The following is a 9,566-nucleotide window of genomic DNA, read 5'->3' as shown; positions in this document are numbered from 1 at the left end:
CAGATACGGGGCTGCAGCTGTAGCTTAGAGGGAACATTCCTACCTAGCCTGTGCTAAGCCCTGGGTTCTAGCCCCAGCACTGCAGGCAGGCAATCAATCAATCAATCAATCAATCAATAGGTGAAATATAAATAGATAAAGCTGCTCCTCAAGGGCAGCACCCTCACCTTTCCTTTTCCCAACAATATCCACAGCCTTCTGGCTCCGGCTCCATTTCCTGTAACTGGCCTTTCAAGACTGTTCCAGCTGCGTTAATCTTCTCTCGTCAAGGCCAGCAGTATTTCTCATGTGCATCCCTACATTTAGCAACCAGGGAAGGTGAGCACTTTTTTTTAAAAAAAATTGGATATTTTATTTGTTTACATTTTAAATATTATCCCCTTTCCCAGTTTCTCCTCTGCTACCCTTCTATCCCATTCCCTCTTGCCCTGCTTCTATGAGGGTGCTCCCCCACCCGCCTACCCACTCGTGCCTCACCACCTTAGCATTCCTCTATAACTGCGGCATCAAGCCTTCACAGGACCAAGGGCCTCCCCTCCCACTGATACAAGATAAGGCCATTTCAGCTCCTTCAGTTCTTCCCCTAATTCCTCCAACATGGTCCCTGTGATCAGTCCAATGGTCGACCGCAAACATCTGCATCTGTATTGGTCAAGATCTGGCAGAGCCTCTCAGTAGACAGCTGTATCAGGCTCCTGTCAGCAAGTACTTCTTGCCATCAGCAATTGTGACTGGGTTTGGTGTCTGCAGGTGGGATGGATCCCCAGGTGGGACAGTCTATGGAAGGCCTTTCCTTCAGTCTCTGTTCTACTCTTTGTCCCTATATTTCCTTTAGACAGGAGCAATTCTGGGTTAAAATTTTGGAGATGGGTGGGCAGCCCCATCCCGCAACCAAGGAGCCATGCCTAACCTCTGGATATGGTCTCGACAGGTTCTCCCTCCCTTTTATGGGGTATTTCAGTTAATGTCATCCATGTGGGATCCTGGGAGAATCTTGCTTTCCTGACATCTGGGACTTTCTGGTTGCTACCCCCAGTTTTCCATCCTCCATTGCTACACACCAATGTTCAGTTTCCTGACCCTCTGTATATCTCCTCCATCTCCTCCCATACCTGAATCTGCCCCTCTTTATCTCCTCTCCTCCTCTCATCCTCCCAAGTCTCTACTACCCTCTACTTCCCACTCTTTGGTCTTTCTTCCTCTTGAGTTTCATGTGGTCTGTGAGTTGTATCGTGGGTATTTCATGATCTTTGCCTAATATCCACTTATGAGTGAGTACATACCATGTGTATTCCTTTGTAACTGGATTACCTCACTCAGGATGATATTTTCTAAAGCCATTCATTTGCCTGAAAATTTGTGAAGTCATTGTTTTTAATAGCTGAAGAGTAAGTACTCCATTGTGTAAATGTACCACATTTTCTGTATCCATTCCTCTGTTGAGGGACATCTGGGTTCTTTCCAGCTTCTGGCTATTATAAATATGGCTGCTATGAACATAGTGGAGCATGTGTCCTTATTACATGTTGGAGAATCTTCTGGGTATATGCCCAGGAGTGGTATAGTGGGGTCCTTAGGTAGTACTATGTTCAATTTCCTGAGGAACTGCCAAACTGATTTCCAGAGTGGTTGTACCAGCTTGCAATCCCAACTGCAATGAAGGAGTATTCTTTCTCTACAACCTCTCCAGCATCTGCTGTCACCAGAGTTTTTGATGTTAGCCATTCTGACTAGTGTGAGGTAGAAGCTCATGGTTGTTTTGCATTGCCCTGATGACTAAGGATGTTGAACATTTCTTTATGTGCTTCCCAGCCATTTGGTGTTCATCAATGGAGAATTCTTTGTTTAGCTCTGTACCCTATTTTTAATAGGGTCATTTGATTCTCTGCACTCTAACTTCTTGAGTTCTTTGTATACACTGGATATTAACAAATAGTGATTGTTGCTTCCTGTTATTTTTGTTGTTAGAGGTGGAATTATGTTTGTGTGCCTATCTTTTGGATTTATTGAAAGAAGATTGTTTTCTTGCTTTTTCTAGGGTATAGATTCCCTCCTTGTATTGGCATTTTCCAACTATTATCATTTTTAGGGCAGGATTTGTAGAAAGATATTGTATAAATTTGGTTTTGTCATGGAATATTTTGGTTTCTCCATCTGTGTTAATTGAGAGTTTTGCTGGGTATAGTGTCATGGGCCGGCATTCCTGTTCTCTTAGGGTCTGTATAACATCTGTCCAGGATCTTCTGGCTTTCATAGTCTCTGGTGAGAAGTCTGGTGTAATTCGGATAGGTCTGCCTTTATATGTTACTTGAATTTTTTCCCTTACTGCTTTTAATATTCTTTCTTTGTTTTGTGCATTTTCGGAATACAGGAAGTACAATCCACAAACCAAGAATAAGGAAGACCAAAATGTGGACATTTCATTCCTTCTTAAAAGGGGGAACAAAATACCCACGAAGGAGTTGCAGAGACTAACTATGGAGTAGAGACTGAAGGAAGGACAATCCAGCCTTATAGAGCTGTCTCCTGAGAGGTTCTGACAGTACCTGACTAATACAGATGTATAGGCTCACAGCCATCCATTGATCTGAGTACAGGATCCCCAGTGAAGGAGTTAGAGAAAGGACCAATGGAGCTGAGGGGTTTGCAGCCCCTTAGGACGAACAACAATATGAACTAACTAGTACCCTCAGAGCTCCCAGGGACTAAACAAGGAGTACACATGGTGGGACTGATTGCTCTGGCAGCATGTGTATAGTAGAGGATGGCCAAGTTGGTCATCAGTGGGAGGAGAGGCCCTTGGCCCTGTGAAGGTTCTGTGCTCCAGTGTATGGGAATGCCAGGGCCAGTAAGCAGGAGAGAGTAGGGTGGCAAGCAGTGGGGGAGGGCAGGAAACAGGGGTTTGTTCTTGTTTTTTGGTTTTTTTGTTTTGTTTTGTTTTGTTTTGTTTTGTTTTGGTCTTTTTTTTTAGAGGGGAAGCTGGGAAATATGACATGTAAATAAAGAGAATATCTAATAAAAGAAAAAAGAAAAAATAGTGTTTTTTTTTAAATATGGAACGCTTCACGAATTTGCGTGTCATCCTTGCACAGAGGCCATGCTAATCTTCTCTGTATCGTTGCAATTTTAGTATATGTCCTGCCGAAGATGGCATGATAGTGTTTTAATTATTATGTGACAGGAGCAATTTCTTTTCTGGTTCAGTCTATTTGGAGTTCTGTAGGCTTCTTGTATGTTCATGGGCATCTCTTTTTTTTAGGTTCAGGGAGTTTTCTTCTATACTTTTGTTGAAGATATTTACTTGTTGCGGGAACATTTAAAAAATGAATCCACCCTGCAAACTCCCTTTCCTGCCGGGCCACAGTCTTGAGCTGGTACCATCCTGCATCACCATGTCCCGGCGGGCTCTTGTTATTTAATCCCAACTATTTGCAACATCTCACTCACATGCAATGCTTTACACATCCTCACAATCATTCATCTAGTTAGCGCCTAAGACCCGGTAGGTAATGCATGACTCTTAAGGCTTTAATATCCAATTGGGTTTTTATAATAATATCACAATTTACAAGATGTCAATACAATAATTTCAGAACCAAATAATAAAGACAATATTCTAACCCAATTAATCTATTTTGCAAAATCCTTTGCTTGGTTGTATAACCATGCAGGGTCTGACTCTTCATCATCCTCTGACTCCATGAAGAAGATCCCTCTCTTCCTTCCCCCTTTCTGACCTTTTTCCTCCTCCAACTCTAGCTCCACCTCTCTATTCCTGTCCAATCACAGGCCTCTCACTGCCCTAATGTCAGAGAAAATGCTGCAATATTTACTGGCCTTTTAAGTTGGGAATCTTCACTCTCTTTTAAGCCTGTTATCCCTAGGTTTGGTCTTCTCATTGTGTCCTGGATTTACTGGATATTTTGGGTTAGGATCATTTTGAATTTTGCATTTTCTTTGACTGTTGTGTCAATGTTATGGTATCTTCTGCCCTTGAGATTCTCTCTTCTATCTCTTATTCTGTTGGTGATGCTTGCATTTATAACTCCTGATGTCTTTCCTAGGTTTTCTAACTCCAGGGTTGTTTCCTTTTGTGACTTCTTAATTGTTTCTTTTTCTATTTTTAGATCCTGGATGGTTTTGTTCAATTCCTTCACTTGTTTGGTTGTATTTTCTTGTAATTATTTAAAGGATTTTTGTGTTTCCTCTTTAAGGGCTTCTACCTGTTTACCTGTGTTCTCCTGTATTTCTTTAAGGGAGTTATTTACATCCTTCCTAAAGTCCTCTATCATCATCATGAGATGTGAATTTAGATCTGAGTCTTGCTTTTCTGGTGTGTTCGGGTGTCCAGGGCTTTCTGTGGTGGGAGAAGTGGGTTCAAATGACATCTCCTTTCCCGGTTTCCCTTCGGGGGTGGTGGTGGGGGAAACCTGTTCCCTCTACCCTCCCCCTGCTCACCAACCCACTCTTTCCTGCTTCCTAGCCCTGGCATTCCCCTACACTGGGGAATAGAGCTTTCACAGGACCAAGGGCCTCTCCTCCCATTGATGACCAACTAGGTCATCCTCTGCTACATATGCTGCTGGAGCCATGAGTCTCTCCATGTGTACTCTTTGGTTGGTGGTTTAGTCTGTGGGAGCTCTGAGGGTACTAGTTAGTTTATATTGTTCATCCTAGGGGGCTGCAAACCCTTCAGCTCCATTGGTCCTTTCTCTAGCTCCATCATTGAGGACCCTGTACTCAGTCCAATGGATGGCTATGAGCCTCTACTTCTGTATTAGTCGGGTACTGTCAGAGCCTCTCAGGAGACAGCTATATCAGGCTCCTGTCAGCCAGAACTTGCTGGCATCCACAATAGTATCTGAATTTGATGATTGAATATGGGAAGGATTCACAGGTGGAGCAGTCTCTGGATTGTCCTTCCTTCAGTCTCTGCTCTGCTATATGTTTAAAAGCTGGTGAGGTGTGGCAGAATTATACATGTCATATTTGAGCTAACTCGGTTTGTTTTCTCTTTGCATTTTTGTTTATGTGTTTTCCATCTCTTTCATGTTCTGAGGATTCCTGGGGACAGTAACACTTGTAAAATTAGGTTGAAAACAGACGTGACAACATGCATACAATCTATGCGCTTGCTGATCACTGCTGGATATTTCCCAATCTGCTCACACATGGAGCACAGACCTAATTTACCCAACTCCACTTAACCCTCTGCTAACACAGACACATCATAGGTGCCTGTGACCTAGATCAGCACTGAGGACTGATCTAGACATATGCTAATTAAGATTTCATTAATGACAAAAATATCCTGCCTTTGAGGGATGCCTTGGTGAAACAGGAGGGAGATTAGAAAGACAATTACATTTCTTAAATCACCTCTCTTGCTCTCTATGAAATATTTTTAAGGCTGATTTGGTTCAATTCCACCTTTCAAAAACTCTCACTTGGGGGAAAATGGGAATATGAAAATAATCATTTCTCAAAGCAACTTTAAGCTGTTCTAACAGAGACTCTGCACATGGAAGCACCTAATGTCTTCAGCCATGCTGTCTGGCTTCTCCCCTCTGCAGTACCTAAATCATTTAAATTGATGAAAGGAAAATAGACTCAAATTGTACCTACACACAAAAGCTCATCAGAAATTTAGAGAAACATGTCCTCCACTTATGAGCAGATTACTAACCTGGATTTGATCTCAGTCGAACATCTGGTATTTTACTATCAATTGTGGTCTCTGATTCCATGTCATATAACCACATATAGTTTTTAGAATGAGGTGGGAGAGCATAATCAGTCAGCAGCTAGACATCATTCCAATGATGGTAATGGTTTTTTTTAACTCAGTAACATCAGTTGCCATTGGCAATGGATATTTATTTACGTACTATAGTAATTTGGATTTCCTTCACCCCAAAAGGTCTCCAACTCCAAATTCTTAGCTAGACAAGCAACTGCTCAAGTAAGTGCAGAGTAACAGACTTGTTGGTGTCTAGGGCAGGCCATACAGAATCACCGCAGGATATGAAATTGCACCTGCCAACCCCATCTTGTATAATTGATTCCACCACTAACGATGTTAGTGGCAGGCTACACTTTGAGGTCTCAGTGTGAGAAAATACTCATACATGGCTAAACATCTTGGTGACTTAATTGCCTGTCATACTGCCAAGCCTCCTGTGTTGTATCAATTTCCACAGCAACAGACTGGAAGAGATAAAGCCCATTTAATAACCAAAAGTGAATTGATAACCTTGTTTTCCTTTCACAGACATTTTGAGAAAATTGTAGCATCATACTTCGATATAAACTGCTCACAGAACCCAGATTTGAAAGAGAAGCCTAAAAGATGGTTCTTCACATTCCAAACTAGATGGATGCTCTGAACTTTTATTTTAAAAATCTTCTAATTATGATTATGAACAAAGAGGAATCGTTCATGCTTGTACACATATAAAAATGAACTGGAATCACAAAGCACTGTAAATTTCTGGAGAGTGGTCTGGAAGGACAAAGGGTGGAAATGTGGAGTCCACAACACTAATGGCTGGTACCATAAATGAGCAGAATAAAGAAGAGAGGAAGGGCTAGTGTTGGAATAAAATGCATTAGTTTATTTTTGAAATTTTATAAATTGTGTCTTATTCCTAGTAATTAATAAGATGGTAAAATTATGTAACTTTATTATGGTCTCAAAAATATAAGAGATAAAATCCTATAATAATAATAATAATAATAATAATAATACAGTGACTAGTTGACAAGAAGCCCATGAACTCACCATACTTTTCTCCAGATTAAATAAGTTTGCTGTCTTTCATAGACAAAAGGACTCCCATATTGGCTTTTTAAACCTAGATTGTTTTGAGAGCCAGCCATCCTCAGGCCTCTGCTTCTCAGAGTTCTCAAAGGCCATTTATTTACTAATGAATCTCTCTATACCCTTATTAAAGTATGTGTAAGTATCTTCTATGGACAGCCACTATGCTAGGTAGGTGTCCTGACACAGTGGAAGATGATGAACATCATGCATATGACACTGACTCCAGTGACCCCCTAAGCTAAGGCTTGTCAGATGACTGGAGTGTTATCAGCCTTTGCAAGGGGCTTGATACCTGTCACAGATTGGGAGAGGTGGAAGAGCAGATTTTACTTGAGAAGCAAGAAGAAACCAGAACCCAGAGGGTTTCAGTGCGATACAGAAGAGTAGCTACTTATCTACAGAACAATGAAAAAGCACTTTGGAAGTGGGTTGGGAGACAGTTTTTAAAGTGCTTTAGAAGCACAAGATAGGAGGTTTGTTTGCTTGCAGTGTTTAGGATAAAGCAAAAGATTATATTGTCATAAGCCGGACTCACAAAGACAAATACCAAGTGGTTTTGTTCATATATAAAACTCTAGATTTAACAAAATGAAAGTAGAGGCTAGACATGGTGACACATACATTTAATTTCAACACTTGGACGCAGAGGCAGTTAGATCTCTGGGAGGCAGAAGCACATGGATCTCTGTGAGTTCGAGTCCAGCATGGTCTACAAATTGAGTACTAGGACAGCCAGAGCTACATAAAGAGTTATCCTGTTTCAAAAAGAAAAAAAAAGAAAAGAGAAGAAAAGAAAAGAAAAGAAAAGAAAAGAAAAGAAAAGAAAGATAAGAAGGTAAGATGAAAAGAAGTCCAGCCACCAAAGGAAAGAAGGAAGGAATATAATGGGCTTTATTTGGCAAGCAAAAGTTAACCAGAGGGAAAGAACAAGGTTGAAAAATGGTGGGCAATCTATATGATAAAAAAATGTATAATAAACATGTGAAAGTATCACAATAAAACTGATTTGTGTGATTAATATATACTAACAAAAAACTTTTAAGAAGAAAACAGAACTATGGAAGAGTACTTGCGCAAGAGTTAGGTGGGGTTTGTTTGGTTGTTCTGTTGAATTATCCTCTCTTTGATTTAAGAATCTCAATGCTTTTTAGTTTGCTCTTTCCTAGTTTTTCAGCCAGCTTCTTTGCTGGCATCACCTTTTTTTCTGTCACAACTGCTGGTCTCTCCTTTTTCTCACTACTACTAGTGCTTCATGGGCTATTCTTAGTTTTTGTTCTGTAAAATTTCCCCTGATTTTCTGAAAGACTCTGAGGAACTGGAGTAAGCTTTTTTCTAAAATGTTTAGTAGATGTAGAGAAGGTTAGAATAATGATGATCATCTTTTAGTATCGTACTACTTGGATAATCTTTTTCTTCTTTCGCCTCCTGCTCTTCCTCTTCATTCTCTTCTTTCTTCTGCTCCAGCTCTGCCTTCTTCTTGGTGATGCTGTGAAGGGGACCCAGGTGCTTATCCACAGCGTTCTCTCACTGAGCGGCACCGCCAGCCCTATCTTGTTTTTTTTTCTGCATGAGTGTTTATAGTGTGCATCTTCAAAGGACTTAGTGATTTGCTTAAGTTGTTGAATTTGTTAACATAAGGGATTTAATTGCATTCTTGCAATAGTTGAATAGCTATAGAATATGTCAAGACTCTGACTACTTATATTGCCTATTTGTCTATTTGATTCATTGGTTTAGTGAGAGCTCTACAAGTTTTATTAATGATGTACAAAAGACAGTCCTTGGCTCCCATGGTTGTCCATATTGCTAGTTCTCCCTATTTCTGTCATCTCCACTTAATCTTTATTACATCCATTTTTCCCTCATGCTTAATTTGTTCTTCTTTTACCAAATTCTTAAAAGTTCTGAGGTCAACTTGAAACATTTCTTCTTTTGTAATTATAGATATTTAGTACTGTAAATTACTCTCTAACTAAAATCCCACTATGTTGCATTTTCACTTATTGAAACTACTTACTATTTTTTTTTTTTGCCTTTAGATTTTTCATTGACCTTTGCATTACATAGAAATATGTTACCTGGGTTTAAATTTTTGTAGATTTTTCCATGTAACTTTGTCACTGTTTCTAATTTTAATCCCATTCTTGACAGAGAATATTTTATATGGTTTATGTAATTTTAATTTAGTAAGACTTGTTTCATGTCTCAAACGTGGTAAGTAGTTTGCTCTAAGATTTATAGGTACTTGAAAGAATGCATTTCTGCTGCTGTTGGGTACAGGGTCTCATGAATATTACTGAAGTTGAAATGGTTGATATTTTTCCAATATTTTATATTATTAAGAAGGAATAACTATAAATGTACATTATTCTATTTCCCCTTTAAGTTTAATCATGATTTTCTCCAGATACAGAGAAACTATTTTTAACAAATGCATTTAAATATGATTTTATGTTCCTTGATTAAATAACTACTTTTTCATAAAACAGTCTCCTTTATTTATACGTGTATTGTTTGCTTTTAAAAATCTACTTTACGGGCTGGTGAGATGGCTCAGTGAGTAAGAGCACTGACTGCTCTTTCGAAGGTCCTGAGTTCAAATCCCAGCAACCACATGGTGGCTCACAACCATCTGTAATGAGATCTGACGCCCTCTTCTGGTGCATCTGAAATCAGCTACAGTGTACTTAGTTATAATAATAAATAAATCTTTTTTTAAAAAATCTACTTTACATACTTTAGT

The 9,566-nt window shown here is 39.6% G+C and overlaps 1 non-coding gene across 1 annotated transcript; it reads right to left on the bottom strand.

Annotated features, from left to right (window-relative positions):
• Positions 1-3,047: 3,047 nt before the first annotated feature.
• On the bottom strand, positions 3,048-3,152 carry LOC116095816. Its single transcript, XR_004120729.1, has one exon. It is a non-coding gene; the product is annotated as a U6 spliceosomal RNA (small nuclear RNA).
• Between the last annotated feature and the right edge of the window lie 6,414 nt (positions 3,153-9,566).

Source organism: Mastomys coucha, chromosome X, assembly GCF_008632895.1.
Source record: "Mastomys coucha isolate ucsf_1 chromosome X, UCSF_Mcou_1, whole genome shotgun sequence".
Taxonomy (NCBI): domain Eukaryota; kingdom Metazoa; phylum Chordata; class Mammalia; order Rodentia; family Muridae; genus Mastomys; species Mastomys coucha.
This window is presented reverse-complemented; position numbering and strand designations above follow the sequence as displayed.